Below are 18,481 nucleotides of genomic sequence, written 5' to 3'. Positions count from 1 at the left end.
ACTGAAAATGTCAAATGTCAAAGAAAGGGGAATGTTTGTTTATCAATGGTGTCGAATTTGTTCTGACTAGAAGTTTGTTCTTCTTTCTAATAACAGTTTTGAACTAATAACAAGTATAACACAAACTTTAGTTATTGAGCAAAAAGGTCCGATCTGACCAAAGGAGGAATCTTTGGTCTCCGATGAACGTTTCACAACACGTGTAAAATCTTAACGGATAAAGCCCCCAATGAAAAAAGTAACTTGGGTCCAGACCTGCTCTTACTTGACGAAAACCTCGTATGTAAGCCCTACCTCTGTGTTGTCAGTCATTTGACAATATTCGAACAGTCTTAAGTTCCTGGCGTGCCCGAGGGACGCAACTCTGAATAGCGAAACGCAGCGCCGTAGACGAATAGGACACCCTTGCTCCCACTTTCATAACAAATGGCTTCTCGCATTTCATAAATCATAAATGATAAATCATTTCTATTCTTTTCTTTTCTAATCAATTCAAATAGACTTATAACATCAAATTCTAAAATTAAAATATTATATTATACATTATAGAAGACACACGATTTGTAATATTCCCGCATGGGGGAAGAAAAAGGAGTTTGTGGTTAACACGAAACTCACTGTTTTTAACATAAAAAATGACAGCGCTCTAACGGAAGCACGTTCTTGTATACTCTTACATTTAGCTATATACACAGAATGCTGCTACTCTAAACAAAGGCAAGTCATATCAGCGTGGTCCGAGATTGATGATAAGAATAAGTAAATAAACACGTGTAGATATGTAAGATACATCTGTTCTCCCCTAAAGGGTAACACATTCTGCATGTCGACAGGCACTCGCTACACCGCAACGAGACCTTAAAATTCAGTTTTTAACCTTTCGCCCTGCTTTTGTTGCATTTTGACAGACAATATCAGTTTCGGCACGTCCCTCGCCACAAGGCTAAGCCTTGATTCCGAGAGGGAGTATTTGAGTGGTCACTTTTTGCATGGAACGCTCTCCTTTAAGATCCTCAAGAAACGCAAGGCCGTTATGACCTCTCATACTCCAGGAACGTACTTTGAGAGAATGTCGCGGAGGGAGATAAAAGAGAGTTGATGGCGAGATAAGAGGAAAGGGCATAATAACCATATTCCAATTTCTGGCCTTTTCAGCGAATTACTCTTTACGACTCTACCTTTGCTTCAAAATGTTTTTTTTATTGGGGCTTATGGGTTTCTGTCAGTGTTGCAATATATAACCATTCTGCGAAATTACTATCACCTGTGTGCCAATAATACGTACGTTGTATGTTAATTTTGAAAATTCTTTAAATTCTCCCACACAGATGGGAACAAAAATAGCGATATTTGGAGCCATTTTTACAAGGAACGATTTACACCTCCTTTGTGAACTGCGGACTTAAATATCAATTTAAGGTCGTGCGAGAACATAGCCAAAACAGTTTATCATCCAATTTAAAATAAATCGGGGCAGCGGGAAGCTGAAGATAAACATGATCTGGGCTTGAGAGTGTAAGTATGTCTGTACAGCACACCTTTTCAAAACGGCTAAAAGAAACCCATAAACATAATGGAAGTTTTTATTTTCCATACAGATCAGATACCACTGAGCGAACATATTTGTAGCCGTGTGTAGAAGAATGGCCTTAAACTAACACTTAGTCAATGAAAACATGTCTTTGAAATAATAAAAATATTTTTTCTTCTTTGAAATAAAAAAAAAAAAATTTCTTATTTTTTTCTCTTTATTGTTCTGCTGTTTCATTGTGAAATCAAGCAAACTAGACTTGGTTAGTTTTATCTAGACTTGCCTAGGCTTTCAGTAAATGTTTTTACCAAAAACATATAAATTCCACAGTCACGGTGCAGCACTAGGATGGCCTCTGCTTATGTCTATAGCAATGTTGAACGTCGATTTATGGAGTTCTCAAGTTGTGCTTCATTTTCTGGTATTGGTTTGGTCAGACACCATGGAGGAGAGCCCCCAAGCTACGTGGCAGGGGTCGCTGTCTCGCGAGACAATAACGTGGTTTGGGAGAAATCACGAGATTCAAATGTTCATTTCACTGACGGGTGAATATAATGACCACATTTTCTGTATACGTTTATTCGTCTCTTGCATTTATTAACGATCTATTCTTTAATGTCTAGGTCATTTAAACTGACAAAAATTCATTATGTTGGGTAGGGCGCTTTTCACAAGTTTGTTTGAGTTGTTCATTGAATACGTTTTTCTGTCTGCTAACCCACATTCATGCTACAGATAGTTCTCTAATTTAAGGTAACCCTAATCTAAAAAAGACCATATTGCACCTATTGCTAAGTCTTGCCGTTGACTGCATAAGGATACCGGGTCTAACACCTGGTGTCGTCACTGTTTTTATAGTGATTCATAAGCATATGTTCATGATATAGTCGGAATCGTACAGCGGAGTCTTCTCTTGGTGGATATTTCTTATGATTGTGGAGGACCGCCTCCGTGGTCTAGTGGTAGAGCGTCCGCCCAGAGAGCGGAAGGTATGGGTTTGATCCCCGGCCGCGTCATACCAAAAGACGTTAAAAGATGGTACTTGTTGTCACCCTGTCTGGCGCTCGGCATAAGGGGCTAAAACAAGGACTGGTGGGCTCGGAGTCAGTATACTGTGTCTGAGTGGGTATTCATGTTAAACTGCGGCATGGTATCTCAGTGAGCTAGCACTATAAATCGGCATCGGTCCGGGCACACACACACACACACACACACACACGTGCATGCACGTCGCTACATAAGTGCAATAACATGGACGCGACGTTAAACCCCATTTCACCTCACCTCACTAAACTAGTCTCTGAAATCTTATATTACACAATATCCTTCTTGACTCTAAAAAAAATAAAAAAATCCCTATGCTGTGGAATAGAGGTAGCTTGAGCTGGCTAGACTTGCTTTTGTATGCATTTCTAGATTATTTTTTTTTCATAAATTGGTAAATAAATATATTCCACGGTCATGGTGCAGGACTACTCACCTCACCTATGATTGTGGAAGGGGTTTTGGCGCTTACATTGGAAGGATGTGGATCATAATGTGGACCATAATAGGATCATGGTCCTTCTTTAGGATATCAACATATGGAGGTACTGGTCCAGTTGTACGCATAATCTCTGAAGTGACATATCGGTGTGCTACATACTCTCTGCTGGTCACCGACAAACCGTTCACGGCCAGACACCTCGAAGGCACCTCGCTGTCTCCATCACGCTAACACAAGGCCGAAATCATTAATATCGCTCAATGTGAAGGAGGGCGAGTTTGGGGAGTCATGCCACGTGACTGGAGTCCAAACACCACCCATGTACCACTCCGCCATGTTTTCACACCACGTGACCATTAATACAAACAGCGCCCTCCATGCAGCTCGGCCATGTTTTTGCCTTGTCGCAGGCAGGGAAGAGACATAGAGCCGTATCCCTAGGGAGACAGTAATTGATCCGAGCATAAGAGTGGACTTACGACGCAGGGAGCGCGTCCTTGGGTCTAGTGGTTGAGATAATCTTAGCTGGGCTAGTCTGGATTATGTAACGCCACCATTAAAATGATGACGTCATCATGACGGCTGGGTTATGGGGCTGATGGAACACTGCTTGTGTGGTTGGGTGTATTGGCATGCAATATAATATCAGGATGGACATATGGATTGGGACGGTCTTTGAGTGTAGTATAATCGATGCTAATATTTGCTAACGTGACGAAATTGTAAGTTTCTATATCACTACCACCACCATGACAGATGTTTCATCATAATACGGAAGACTTTCAAATTCAGATTACAGATTTCTATTTTGATGACATACATTTCGTTGACAGTTTTTTCATACGCATGAAAATTATGTTTGGACACAAGAAACAATTCTATTATTTATTAAGAACATGCGTTGCGACTTGTTTTGGCTAAATTGCTGACTTTGTTCAATTGCCATCAGAAAACGCAAACTGTGACAAAAAACAACAAATAAGCCAGTTTTATCACTGAAACAACTCCCTTACATTAGTGTGTTTGCCTTTACAAATGGCATAGATTAACTGCAGAACAAACACAGGTACTGTACGCTATTTGAGTACGACTGCAAATTACCCAATTATGTAAGCTATTGATCATGATAAACGCGATTGCATTATTTGTTATTTATTTTACACAAATAAATAATTCACGTCATTGGCGAGAACTTGTTTCTTTGAGTTGACGTTGACGGTTAACGATTCATACTCAAATATTATAAAACAAGAAAGTCGTAAGAATGGAATTGTGTCCTACAATAATCAAATTTAGAGACAGCAACGACAAAATAAAACTGCTGCCCCCCCCCCCCCCCCCCCATTCCTCACTCACTCACTGATCAAATAACGCGGAGAAATGTCAACAGTGTCAGCCTTCCACACCCTGGCCTGGCCCCTTGTCATCATCCGCGCAGCTCCTAATGCTTGTTATAGAATAACGTCCAAACTTATCAAAGCCATATTTGAAAACCTGCTTCACTGTCAATCAAATTCCAATTCGAAGTGTCAGTTTCTCACGAGGTATATTTTAATCAATTTAGTTCCAACACTCAAGCAATACCACTTCTAAACTTCTGTTTAACCGTCTTCGAGGCCATTGCTAGCAAAGTCTGCATACTGCTACAGTCCCGCCATGGTAATCAAACGGAAACATTCTATACTTAAAATGTTGTATCTCTGAGCCAAATGCAGTAATTGAGACACTACGAATTCCTTACGTATGTAGAAGCTGGGGATGTTGCTCGGAATGAAACATTGACCATCCAAAAAGATATTCAAAGGCCATGTCAAAGGACTTCCGCATTTTTGAAAGTATTCAAGTGCGATATTCCTTCAAGGGGAAATATCAACCATCGCCCCGGTACTGCTGTGTTATGGCCAATCAATTTAGATCCAAACACTAAAGGGTTCTCCACTTTCCACTTCTCTACATCTCTGCTATATCGCTTTTCATTCGAAACCTCTTACAAGTCTAATAGTTTTCTACCTCCATAGAAATTGAAACTTTAAAATGGGCTCATAAAAAAATGCAATATGGGCTCATAAAAAAATGCAATATTTTAATATTTTCACACCGCCACACCTAACATCATTTGATTATCTCCAAGTACCTACAGACAAGGAAAGTTGTTATGAAAGACCTTTCTTCTATTACTTAATGAAATACACATCAATGCTTCACGTGAATCAAAATAATCGCCGACTGTCAATATGGATTCTTGAACAGTTCTATTACAAAATATATAAAAAAACTCCATTATTTTGAAAAACAACAATTTTGTTTGTAAATCGAATAATCAGATATAGGTGGCCTAGTCTTGAAAGAACACCTCTTTGAAACTTCAACCTTATCTACCATTTGCTATATTCAGACAATATGCACCCGCAGATACGTTGAGTATATTCATGTCTAAGTAAGTAAACGTGGCGCTCAAAGAATAAACACTAAGATGCAAAATAGTCCTTTCGTTGTATATAAACGTGACTTTCAAATATTCATCTGATTTTGATTCAAAAGACAAAACACTAAAATGCCAGCCATTCTATCGTTATATGTATTAAACTTCAACACCAGAGAACAACCAGAGTCCATTACCCGCCGAAAGAGATTCCACTTGGCGCAAAAGGCAAAACAGCTCTTTATTAAACAGCTGGTGTGGTCGCAAAAACGAAAGAATTAAATGAAAAACATTCACAAATATCACATGTAAACTCTTTAATATTCAATCGATGAAGTCCTATGGTCGAAAGAATGAAATAACAAACATGTTCAAAAACATAAATAGCCAACTGATATATTTTAACAGAGGAAACGCCTATCAAGTGACTTCATAACTCTTGTATGTTCAACTAATACATTTCGAAAGACCAAACACTTCAAATGTCAAACATAATAAATTTTTAAACCAACTTCCAAAATTTAACTGATCTATTTCAAATTACCACACAAAAAGCCAAACATACCATCGTTCAAAAACAACCCTCCAATATTCAGTTGATGAAATTCAATAAACAGTTACATGACCAACGTATTTTCACAAGCTCTGCAATGGTAATGTATTTGAACAGAGGGGACACTAACATGATAGGCTATTCTTACGACTGTACACGCGACAAAACACATAAATGCCAAACATTTCCAATTGTCCACACAAACTCCCCAACACAAAATTGACATTGAAACACCGAACATTCCAAATTTGTACAAGAACTGGTCAATATGTAAGTGATATAGTTCAAAGGCGAAACACTTAATTGCCAAACATTTCTAACTTTCTGCATGAACTCGCCAATATTTGTAAGCGATACACTTCAAAAGACGCAACACTAGGACTCAAGTAACCAACAGGCCATCTTTATGCATGAAGTCTATGACAATCGATTCCTGGAGCTCTCAGAACCCGGGACCAACGCTTTTACCTATACATATCGTAAACCAGTATCCAAGCGCCAGGACCCTCAAGCACCATCAAGTCCAACCTTTACCTACCTTAAACCCGAATCCAGTTCCCAGTGTGTGGCTGGTCCGAGCGGAACAACTGCCTGTAATTAATGAAGCTACAGTAGAGACTCCGCGCCTTCCGAACCACCAGCTGACGGCACGCGACTTTATTGGCTAATCATTTTGTAATTTACACGGATCTATTTCATCGTCAGTGGCAGTGATGGTGCAACGTGTTCTTGTTGTCATAAAGTCTATTAGGACATGAAAGTGAGTCGGACATCCAGAAATTGAGAATAGTAACAGTTGGGTATTACGATGGATGATTAATTAATGACCACTTTGTTTCTAGGAGTCGTCTCGCTGGGCAGGGCAATATACTCAGGTGGACTTTCAAAGTTTACAACACCACAGATAGATGGGCTTATGGGCATGGGTTTTGATTCAGACACATCAGGAGCGAGGCTTTACCTTTGGTTTAACCTGTTACCCCATCCTCGATAATCTAGGGTATTATATCGCCATCCTCTTTTTGTATATACTCTGGACACATTCGCTGCCATAGATTTGTTTTGGAACCTGATACAAAACAGCCATCCAATTAAATTACTCTCTTGAGCTAGAGAAATCATGGGTTAAGTTAGAGGTAGGACAGATGGTGGCGAATGAGCCCTGGCATTAATTACAGTAGAATATAAAGACACTGGTAGACTAACATCTAGTCTCTGAAATGAACATATCGTACAGAAAAAAACAGTTGTTCAGTTATCTTAATAAAAATATAATAAAAGGGAGCCCAGTGACTCTCATACTGCAGTAATCTAGACTTGCCAAACATTATAGACTTGCATGGGCTGTATTTGATATATATTTGTATCAGGGTCTGTAAGACAGACTAAGCGCTGTGTAATCGAGGTTGATGTACATCACTAAACCCCAAATGTTTCTTCCTTGTCATGTTATGCAAAGCAGTGAATAAGCCCTGGTCACGTGATACATAGCACTGTCGAGGGGGCTGCCGAGGAGAGACTGTCTCAAGTAGTGGGAACATTATCAGCGGTGCCGGAGTATGATTACGAGTGGAAGTTTCGCTTTTCTGATGACATGACGATTAACCTTTTGCAATTGTGTTATAAAACAATAAAAATAATAATTTTAGGATACTCTCATTTTTTCTGAAACAAACGGTACAAACACACGCTTATGATATAATCGTACACCTGACTGCTTTTAGCATTGTTGTTCAGTATTACCAATAATGGTGATATACAAGACTCTTTATCAGTTTCAGACTCCATCTCAATCCATTAACATCCATTCAGTCGATACCCCAACATATGAAGAATCAAATTTATTCATTTGACGGCGGCTACTGCAGGTAAGATAATATACTATATTTTATATCACACTTCATACATTAGATACGGAATCTAAACTGATAGCATTACCCTTTAAATTTTAAGCAGTGATAATAAAGGCTAATTATTTCTTATCAAATATTCAAAATATCACTTTTACCAGTTTGAAAAGTAATTACAATATACCAAGCGTTATGTGCCCATCCTAGTCGGATCCTAGTAATGTTATCCCAATCATCCCTTATATAAATACATGTATGTGTCAGCGTCTATCTCCGAGGCGGTTAAACATTGTTTTCCCCAACATATCAGCTATCAACCATAATACTTTCGACCCACTAGCAAAATAAAGCTACTTTTTATGGAAATAACACATGGTCAAATATATTTGCCGACATGTTTTGAATATAAACAAAACTAACAGCGGACATCGATTAACAGAATTAATTACCTTTCAACAGAAGAGCGTTGTTATTCAAGTTTCGTTCAGCAACACGGTCAAACTGTATTCATGTGCATTTTGAGCTGTAGCGTCGGCGTCCATATCATAACAGCGCCGGGGTCTTAATAAAGTGTAAAATCGGGTTCTATATTTACCTCTGACCGCCATCTTGGATATTCTGAGAGTCCGACGTAATGTTAAAGAGTTGTCTCCCTTAGTCGTTGCGCGTAAATGTACGTTTACGTAGAGGATTGACGTTTTGTATACGGAAAGTCTTCAGGCTGCTCTTATGACGATTCAATGGAGCTTCCCCGTCCATTAAAACCTAGTTTCCAGAGTGCGTGGCTATTGCAGTCGCCTTTTACGAGACGAGATCAAAGTGTGCCAGCACGGATGGCGCATCGGAGGTCAGATATAATATCCATAATTGCCAAAACAGACAGCCATATTTTAACAAGCTGTGCTTCACGCGACGGGTCTTTCCCGCCACCTCATCTCACGTCTGTGTGCTTAGAGTGTCCACTTATTACCTGCTTACGCGCTGGTGTTAAAGGGGACACAAAATGATATTGTTCGTGGGCTTCTGATCAGAAGTAATTACATGGTTGTATGTCTTAGTGGTTATAGTTGTTTCTATTGGGTGATGTGTGTCGTTTAGCGTCCACGTCGCACGTTTGTTTGTTGTTTAACGCTGCACTCAGCATGTTGAAGCTATATGACGGTGGCCTGTAGATAGTAGAGTCTGGACCAGAAAAGCCTGTGATTAATATTGTGAACAACGATCCGTCTGCAAGGCCGTAGTTAACTTTTTTTGACAGGGGGGGGGGGGGGGGGGGGGGGGGCGAATAAGATTATTCATTTCTTATTCAAGTTAACTTTCACAAGCAAAAATGTTTTCTATGAAAAATCCTGGGGGGGGGGGGCTGGCTACGGCACTGGTTGGGCTACGGAGTTATGCCAACAATCAGGTCACCGAGTCCGACCATCCGATCCCCTTAGTCTCCTTTTACGACCAGCATAGGTAAGGTAGCTGGGGACCTCTTCTCACCCGGTATCCGCACGTGGTGTACATTCACAGACGAACTACATGCGTCGGGATCTGGCGTTACACGGCTAACAGTGAATTCATGCAATGTCTCTACTCCATTGCTGTCCCATATATTATGAATGATGCGGAATACCCCGAGTGGATCCGTAAGATCGCTTTTGAAACCTGGGGTCCGTTTCACAAAGCGATCGTAGCGCTGCGATAAGCGTAAGTAAATTGTTCGGGAGCTAGGACAGTCGTAACTCTACGATCGTTTTGTAAAACGGGACCATGGGCTCCGTTACACAAGCTATAGCGCTGAATGAGTTTTACTCCAGCAATACCACTGCTGCGGACACCAGAAATAAGCTTCGCACATTCTACCCATGTGGGCAACGAACCTTCGACATGATAAGCGAACGCTTTAACCATTTGGCTACCTCACCGCCAACAATATCGATACCACATCTTTGTAAAGAGAGCGGTAAGACAGTATGGTAGTGAGCTCACCAGGTCCGAGTCCTGGGTTCGATTGCCCGCATGGGTACCACGTGTGAAGCTCATTTCTGGTGTCCCCCACAGTGACATTCCATGGATACTGCTAAACGCCTGACCATCACTTGTTGAGTTGCCACATTCATATCCCTAACACTCATCTGCAAATTGAGGTGTTATGATCTAGATCAATACCTGATTACCCTAATTACACAGAAACAACGCATCAAATCAATACAAAACAGTAATTTCCACATCTCCTTCGACCTGACCGGCCGATGGGGTCTTCTTGCCGAGGCAAAGGAGTTAACTGACTATAAAAGTCCAGATTCCACCCTTGCCGAACTTGGCTGGAATTCCGGAGTTATATTTTGGCTGGCCTAACGAGTCTATGCATAGTCCAATCAAAATCGCCTAACGAACTAGACGTCCGGTTCGTAAACAACACGGATTTCAACGTGCAGATTTCCACCGACTGCAGGATTTGCAAAGCTTTTGTACCGTCAACTCAGCGTAGACCTTTATTTTCCAAATAATTTCATGTTTTTTTAATCAAGGTGCTCAAGTGATTTGTTGCACTTCGCGAGGTAAGAACCGTTTTATTGCAATATATAGATCTTGATCGATCATATAGCTATTTTGTTTGAAGCAAATGCAATACATGTGAGAGGTGGAATCTGATTGGTCAGTAGGAGGGGCATAGAAGGCGTAGCATTAATAGCTACTGGTGGCACTATCGAGCAACGAAATACCAGACTAGTTGGGCAAGGGTGGAAACAGGCGTTTTATTGTCAGTTTACTCCCTTGCCTCGGGAAGAAGGCCCGGGATCGATTCCCTACGGGAACAACGCGTGGAGCCCATTTCTGGTGTCACTCGCCTGTTAAAGAGGCGTAGGACCAAACTCACTCACTGAAACTTTATCATTGGAAATATGGCCCGTGGTAGACAACGACCCAACGCATGCTCAATTTTCAAAAACGTCCGGAGATATTCCTTGGTGTCTTACACTACCCGAAATTCGTCGTATATATATATCCTGTATGTGCATAGGTCAAAATGGCCCATCCAAAGGATGCGCGCGTGCGTGCGTGCGTGCGTGCGTGCGTGCGTGCGTGTGTAACCAAGGTCTACCCGGTAGGTTGTAGTATGGGTGAGTTGGTGTAACCTTCGCCTTACTCTAGATACATGTATATCAAGGTGGTGCTAACTTGTGTGCAATACATATCATACTGCTTAAAGAACCCACTTAAACAAAAAAGCGTTTAACTGCCACTATTCCACGCAAACATAGGCTTTTCTATTTAAAAAAATAGACAAATTATTTTCGTATTCATTTAAAAATTCTCTGGCTGTCAAACGTATATTTGTACCTTTCATATTTACAGCGTAGTTCTGGCAATTAAGTATTGCAGCTCTTGACAAGTTATATGAAACAGCAATAAATGCTAGATTTTATTGCAAAGCTAGACTAGATGCTTTGCTTTACGTCGAGAATGACAGTTGAAAGACACCGCAGGTGGCGAGAGCCTGGTAAATGTACCGTTAACTCAAAGCGTAGTTTGTGCGGTGTAACGTGCCTAGCGTAACACGTAATTATATAACTCTCTCTTCCTATGTTCCCTGGACTTGTCTAAATCCTGGAAACGTATGTGTAATTGCTTGTTTACGGATGTTTTAAAAAAGTGGTCCATCGAAAATGTTGTTTCGGTTTTATTGAAGAAAGTTCCAAGAATTAGCGAGAGGAAAGGACTTCTTAAAATTTTATATTATATTTTCCATTTAAACCAGGTAATTTCGCCTTAAACGCCTACGGAATAGCATCTTTCATTATGAAATCATTGGCTGGTTTGTTTTTTTTTTTTGTTTTTTGGGGGGGGTGGGTTTACAGTCGCCGAGGTAGGTGTTTTACGTTCATACCTATTCATTCTCGATCGACATTTGCGTATATACCAAAACGTTTGTCAGTTATCTTCCTCTGGAACTATGACGTTCCTCCTAGAAATACTCAATCCCTATCATGCCGAGGGACACCAATGAAGGCTTAACATAACACCAATGTATGGAATCGAACCCAGTCTTCAGCGGCCACTTCCGTTGGAATTTAATGAAGATATTATATCATTTATTGCTGCGGAGCGGTGAGGTCGGGCTGCCAAGTTGTTACATGTACAGCATCAACTCGTCACTTCGAAAATCCAGGTTCGATTCCAAAAATGGGAACAATGTGTGATGGGCAAACTTTCAAATTCCCTGAAATGACTTATTGATAAACGTGACTCACTGATATCAGCTGTTGTTGCAACTGAACAAGCAATGATCCAAATATAGTTTTAGATAAAACAGTACTTATTAAATTTGGCATAGAATCAAAAGCGAAAACTGGAAAATCACAACTCATACTACTCGATTGAAAGTCCGAAACAACTACATCAAATACAGCCCATGCAAGTCTATAATATTTAGCAAGTCTGGATTGCTGAAGTTTTCTGAAAATGAAGAAAGTCTATTGGCTCCCTTTTATTATATTTTGTCAGATAATTAACTGTTTATTTCGGAGTCGAGATGTTAGCTATCTCGATTGCCCAGCTGTGGGAGGAGTTCAAGGAGAGCGGAATGTCCGAGTAATTCTCCACTCCTTAAATATAATGGAGCCCTACTTTTACACTTTGACAAAACATTCCCTTGTGGTAAATATTTGAAAAATATACCAGAATTCTTTGTAAAGTGTATTTTCGCCGTTGCGTGATGCACGAGGAATACGTTCTCTGTCGCTGTTGCACGTGCACCAAGCTCCGTCGCGAGCTGATATTTACAATACATGGTACCCGGCTCTTCTTAACTTCGTTGGGTCCTAAACTAGTATTTTATCAATCGCTCGTTCGTTGTAAATACATGCTGACTGGGATTAAAGGAAACATAGAGCCCTGAAGAAGGATATATATAAAAAAGTGTTCCAGCTATTCCATGTGTAAATGAAATGAAATGTTTGATCAAGATAACGTATAAGTGACAAACAACTCTCCATTCCTGAAAAAAATAACGGAAGGTTTAAACAACAGAATGACGTCACAGATGTTTTAACGCCTCCGGGCGACGGGTCACTCGATATACCATGCTCCACGCGCACCGCACTGTAAATACCAGTCATATCTGCCACAATATATTAACACGTTAATATGATACCAGAGTCTCGTGTTTAACACAGTAATTAATGCCAAACCTTGTTTGACGGTATGTTAAACCTATATACCCGATGATGGGGTTTTGGAAGGAGCGCATATATAATATATATATATATATATATACATGTGAAGGAGAAACTAGATGCGATACTGTAGTGGTCGTCTATACTAGTTTTGCCGTTGCTCCAGTCATAAGCATGGCATCTTATTTGAAAATACACATTTACAGAGTGAATATGGTTTTACGCCACTTTAAGCAATATTCCAGCAATATCACCGCGGGGGACACCAGAAATGGGCTTCACACATTGTACCCACGTCGGGAATCGAACCGGGGTCTTCAGCGTGACGAGCAAACGTTTTAACCACTAGGCTACCCGACCGCCCCTGAAACAATTTGAGAAAGAATCAGAAATCTTTACTTTTTCGCTATGTTCTGTATAGATGTCTTGTGGTTTACATTTTGATATTCATTTCTCGGTTGTCTGAAAGTATACATGAATGACTAAACCATCTAATCATCGGAAAAGGATATAGCCAGTTGTTTTGAATATAGCTTTAATGAACCAAACATTTAGCAAGTTGTTCCAAAAATAGTTTCAACGAACAAAGAAATTAGCCAGTGGTTATGAATATACCTTTAACGAACCAATCAGCATAACTCGATGGCGGAGAAATATGACGCTCGCATAAGGATGGTCGCCCAACCAAATACCCTGTATATAATTGGTAAATTGTACACCGCAACTTGGCTATATTATCACTTTACCATCATCAGATATTTTAATTACTGATGAGGAAACTGCGTATTACCTAATGTACATGGTTGAAGAAATCGGACAGATGGCGCACAAACCATGGCTACCTACACCAGTTACCTCCCTTCTGATGACGATCAGTTTGTGGATTGTCAAAGTTCTTGGTATCAAAAATTGGCTCTTACTCACTATAAGTTTCGTTTACCAATTTTATCCGAAAATTAAATAACGGTAAACATGCACCATGGTTCCGGCAGATGTCGCGAGACTGATAATTAAGGTTAATATGTCCGGTCTCGCCTTAACGGGAGGAATAATATTATTTATCGTCTATACGTGAGGCTAATTGTGCTTCATTGTGCAAACTTCGTCCATTGCATACCGACACTGAACAGAAGCGATTACAATGATGTTTAACAGAACATGTTTTTTCTCCGGCGATTTCTATCTATATAATCTCTTAACGCATCGAATCATTTACAAACGCCTGGACGAATCAATTTGAATATTTTTGCAAAGAACAAATGGTTTGGTTGAAATTTGATAAAAACCTGTTGGCAAATTATAGATGTAAAAAAATTAGTGACATCTGTGAATTGTAAAGGCAGTGTAGTTAGTTCTACTCCTAAGTTAGTAACGGAAACAAATTGTTGATTACAGATCTGTTTCAATGTATCGGTATAATTATCAATTATTTCATACAAGTTGTCTGAGGCGGTTATTGTGAAAGTTAAATGAAATATAGAAACAATGTTAAATTTTCCGTCAAATCAATCATATGTTTTTCGGAGTTTCCTGTAAATGAAAAAAACAAACCCGGGCGATTTAATTATTTTCACTGGATTTTAACATAACATGTTTTCGAACACTGAAAGGAATTTGATATGGTCTCTTGGAGATATACAATATATTTAGCCGATGAAACGTATAGGTTGATCAGATATAACTGAAGTTTAGCAATCTGTTTCTCTCTATTAGGGAAACCTTGGCCTCACTGATTACTTTGCAATCTGCTATGTGGCTATGTAGCTAAATAGTGAAAGAGGCATCGATCCACGCAAGTGGGATACGATGACATGCATCAACCAAGTCAGCGAGCCTGACCACCCGATCCCATTTGTCGCCTCTCACGACAAGCATAGTCGCCTGTTACGGCAAGCATGGGTTGCTGAAGACCTATTCTACCCCGGATCTTCACGGGTCCCGCAGCGTGGTAGTACAGTGGAACAGGATAGACATCGAGGAGGATGATCGAGTCTCGATCACGACAATGGGGTTTCCAACTCGGCCATTACGTTTAAAGGGGGCAGGCTTCAGCATATAGGCTGTCCCAGCAAGTTTTGGTGAAGTCGATCAAACACCCCTGTGTTTGTCTGCCAGCCCAGATGTCATGATGTATTCAACTGAATTTCAACATACAGAAAACTACGGTTATAACGAACTCAAAGGGACTACTAATTTTAGTTCGTTATAACCGTAGTACGTCAAAAGTACATATACAGCATGACTACAGCAAGTAGTCGGGACCAAAAAGTAAATTCGTTATATCCGTCAGTTCGTTATAAGCGTGTTCGTTATAACCATAGTTTACTGTAAGTATAAATGGTAATCTTAATTCCACAAAGTCGGTCTCCTATAGTTTCACACAAGACATGCACCACTTACAACTTCAAAGTCTATGGACCCGTGAAGATCCGGGGTAGAATAGGTCTTCAGCAACCCATGCTTGCCGTCAAAGGCGACTATGCTTGTCGGGCCGTCGCTGTCTTGGTTGATGCATGTCATCGATCCAAATTGCGTAGATCGATGTCCATGATGTCAATCACTGGATTGACTAGTTCAGACTCGATTATTTACAGACCGCTGTCATATAGCTGGAATATTGCTGAGTGCGGCATTAAACAACAAACAAATGGGTCAAGTACATGTGAAAACACGGTGCTTGGATGCACGGGCGAGGGCTGGGCTGTTCGTGATGGATATAGGACGCCAAGGCTGTTTTAGACACAAAAGACTGTATTTCTGTTGGTCAAGCACATGGTCAACACTCCTGGCTGGAGGCTGCCATTTTGGTACATATGGAAATTGGAAAATGGTAAAGGAAACGAAATCAAATATGACAAAAGTGGAATTAAACAACGAAACGAAATAATACACATTTGGGCTCAAAAGGCTTTCTGACAACATGGAATAACGGAATATATTTTTACTTCAACATCAAAGTATATGCTAAAAAACGGGCAGTCCACAGTGGAGCACAGCCCACCCTTAGCTGCATACAATTCACGCTGATCATCCACTAAGATTAACCCCTGCTCCCAGCTTCCTCGATAATCCAGGCTATCATATCCCCATGATCTTCTGTAAATACCCTGAACCCATTCGCTACATTAGCTTCGTTTTGAACGTTATTCGTATGACACGACGCTATAAATAGCTGTCCAATCACATTACTCTCACGAGCAGAGGGCGCGGGAGTGATTATTGCTTAATGCCGCATCGGCAATCTTGAAGCTCTTCGCGGCCATCACAGATAGGAGCCATGGACGCGGTGATTTAGACTTACATCTAGTCTCTGAAATAGGAAGTTGTTTAATCATAGTTTAATCATAACATAATAAAAAGGAGCCTAGAGATTTTCTCCATATTCAGATACTGCAGTAATCTAGACTTTCCAAATATTATAGACTTGCATGGGCTGTATTGGATATATTTGTTTCAGGGTCTGTATGACATACTAGTGGTGACCTAACGCCCGAAACAACCTTCTATGCCGTCTCTAGTAGCAGGTCATCGGTATCCATGCGGGAACGCTAAAAACGAGCAACGGCAGACACAGAACTTTACTCAGAGTTTAGGTTGTCCTTGGTGCCGTCATCCACTTTGAAGAAGCCTAGTACTGAGAGGCAGTCAAAATAATAATTATCCGTATTTTGTACACGAATGGCGACATTGTATTCAGATAATACAGAATTATGAAAAGTCAGACCACGCCCTCCTCCAAATGTAAACATCGGAAGAGCAGAGCTAGTTGATGTTAAAAGAATTTGTTCTGCATATCGACAATCCTGTAAAGCTAACCCCTCAAACACACAAAACATTTCATATATACAGTTAACGCGACCTGCCAATTTACTATTTGTATTTCACCCTCGGCTATGTAGCCAATACACCGGATAATCGAGGGTGTGCCATCTCTGAATAGTGATCGAATTTGTTAGGGTTGTTCTACATTTTAGTTCAAGCTTAAGACAGATCACCAGCTCAGTACTTACAGAGGACCAAATCAACTAGCAGGCCTAACGCAATAAGTATGATTCTAACGCCCTAAAAATTAAAATTGTTTTCAGTGCAATAATAACGTCATTAAAAATGGCGTTTCTGGTGCTCTGCAAAAACACATACAAATAATCAAAACCATTTGTTAAAAAAAAACATATATCGAAAGTTGAAGCGTTTATTTCTATCACCAGAATAAATATTTGCTCCCCGAGTTATGAATCAAGTCACATGTGGTCTGACATCGGAGGTAAACACCAGTAACTCGATATTGTTGTTTTCTCAAGCGACAACCAATCATCAATACATGGGGAAATTGATAATTATAAACACAAGTGCGCAAATGACGATATCGCTGAAGGTTTGCGTATCATCTACACGAGCAATTATGCCCCGCTCCCCCCGGGGATTAACGCGCGCATCGAAACCCCAATTAGCACGTGCATTCTTGCGGGACACCATCATCACACTCATCCCACGTACGCTGAGGCTGCTGTGAAGGATGTTGATGCCCATTAAGGCTTCGTGGGAAGCGATGCACACTAAGGGGAGATAATGCAGACTAAAGGGAGATAATGCAGACTAAGGGGAGATAATGCAGACTAAGTGGAGACAATGCAGACAAAGGGGAGATAATGCAGACTAAGGGGAGATAATGCAGACTAAGGGGAGACAATGCAGACTAAGGGGAGATAATGCAGGTTAAGTTCCTGGTGTTTGTTTTGAAGTTATATGTCCATTCAACACCGCTCGCCCATTTCAGAAACAGAGAGTGATATCTGTTGAATAATGCTGACTGAAGGTTATGCTAACAATCTTCCGTCACCTGCCAATGGATCTCCTTTCTCTCTCTCTCACACACACACAAACACACATACAAGCTAACAACAAACAATTCATTACAGCCAAACCAAGCCAACATGTAAAGGTGATGCGGAGGTATCTCGATGCAGGGGAGGTAATCTATGTCCCGAATCCCCTGAAGGTCAGGTGGCTATCTAACGGCCATAACTCCATAAAAGAGTCAGTTTGTATCCATTATTTAGACCGAAACACGGCACTAATATCCCTCTGTGGCGCAAAGCCAAGGCACAAGATCAATCAAGTCAACTTATCTAACGTCTCCATCGGGTTATTTCTTATCTCAAAGTCGAGATCAATTTTGACTGCACATTTATGTCGCTCCGTCTACCTGGTTGTCTCGTCGGAACATGTAAATAAATCTGAAAGTAACACAGGGTTACCTTTTATTCGCATTCATGATCTCACAACCGATCACAATATACTGCCGACCCAAAATATACGACCCCTTCCTTGGCCTCCTCGCTGTGACTGGTTCCACTGTTCGCGCAGCATGCTAAGCGCTTTAACCCGTTTATGTAGACAGGGGCCCAGTCAATTCTCGCGATACCTATCGGGAACACATACGACCTCGGACGATGTGCTGATTAAAACCA

General features: G+C 40.6%; 1 protein-coding gene across 4 annotated transcripts in view; it reads right to left on the bottom strand.

Moving 5' to 3' along the window:
• The window catches only part of LOC139454392 (uncharacterized), a 195,254-nt gene that overhangs the window by 49,402 nt on the left and 127,371 nt on the right, over nt 1–18,481 (bottom strand). Inside the window, exon 1 of one of the 4 annotated variants that reach the window (XM_071236060.1) lies at nt 8,292–8,364. The exons of 2 other annotated variants lie outside the window; for them this stretch is intronic. The gene's annotated coding sequence lies outside the window, so the exon portion shown is untranslated. Of the gene's footprint in view, nt 1–6,530; nt 6,585–8,291; nt 8,365–18,481 lie in introns of those variants that run through there. One more of the 4 variants, XM_071236059.1, reaches the window with a different exon arrangement.

This window comes from Haliotis cracherodii, unplaced genomic scaffold (assembly GCF_022045235.1).
Source record: "Haliotis cracherodii isolate W230 unplaced genomic scaffold, xgHalCrac1.p SCAF_10, whole genome shotgun sequence".
Lineage (NCBI taxonomy): Eukaryota > Metazoa > Mollusca > Gastropoda > Lepetellida > Haliotidae > Haliotis > Haliotis cracherodii.
The sequence above is the reverse complement of the archived record's forward strand: the minus strand, read 5'-3'. Positions and strand labels throughout refer to the sequence as shown.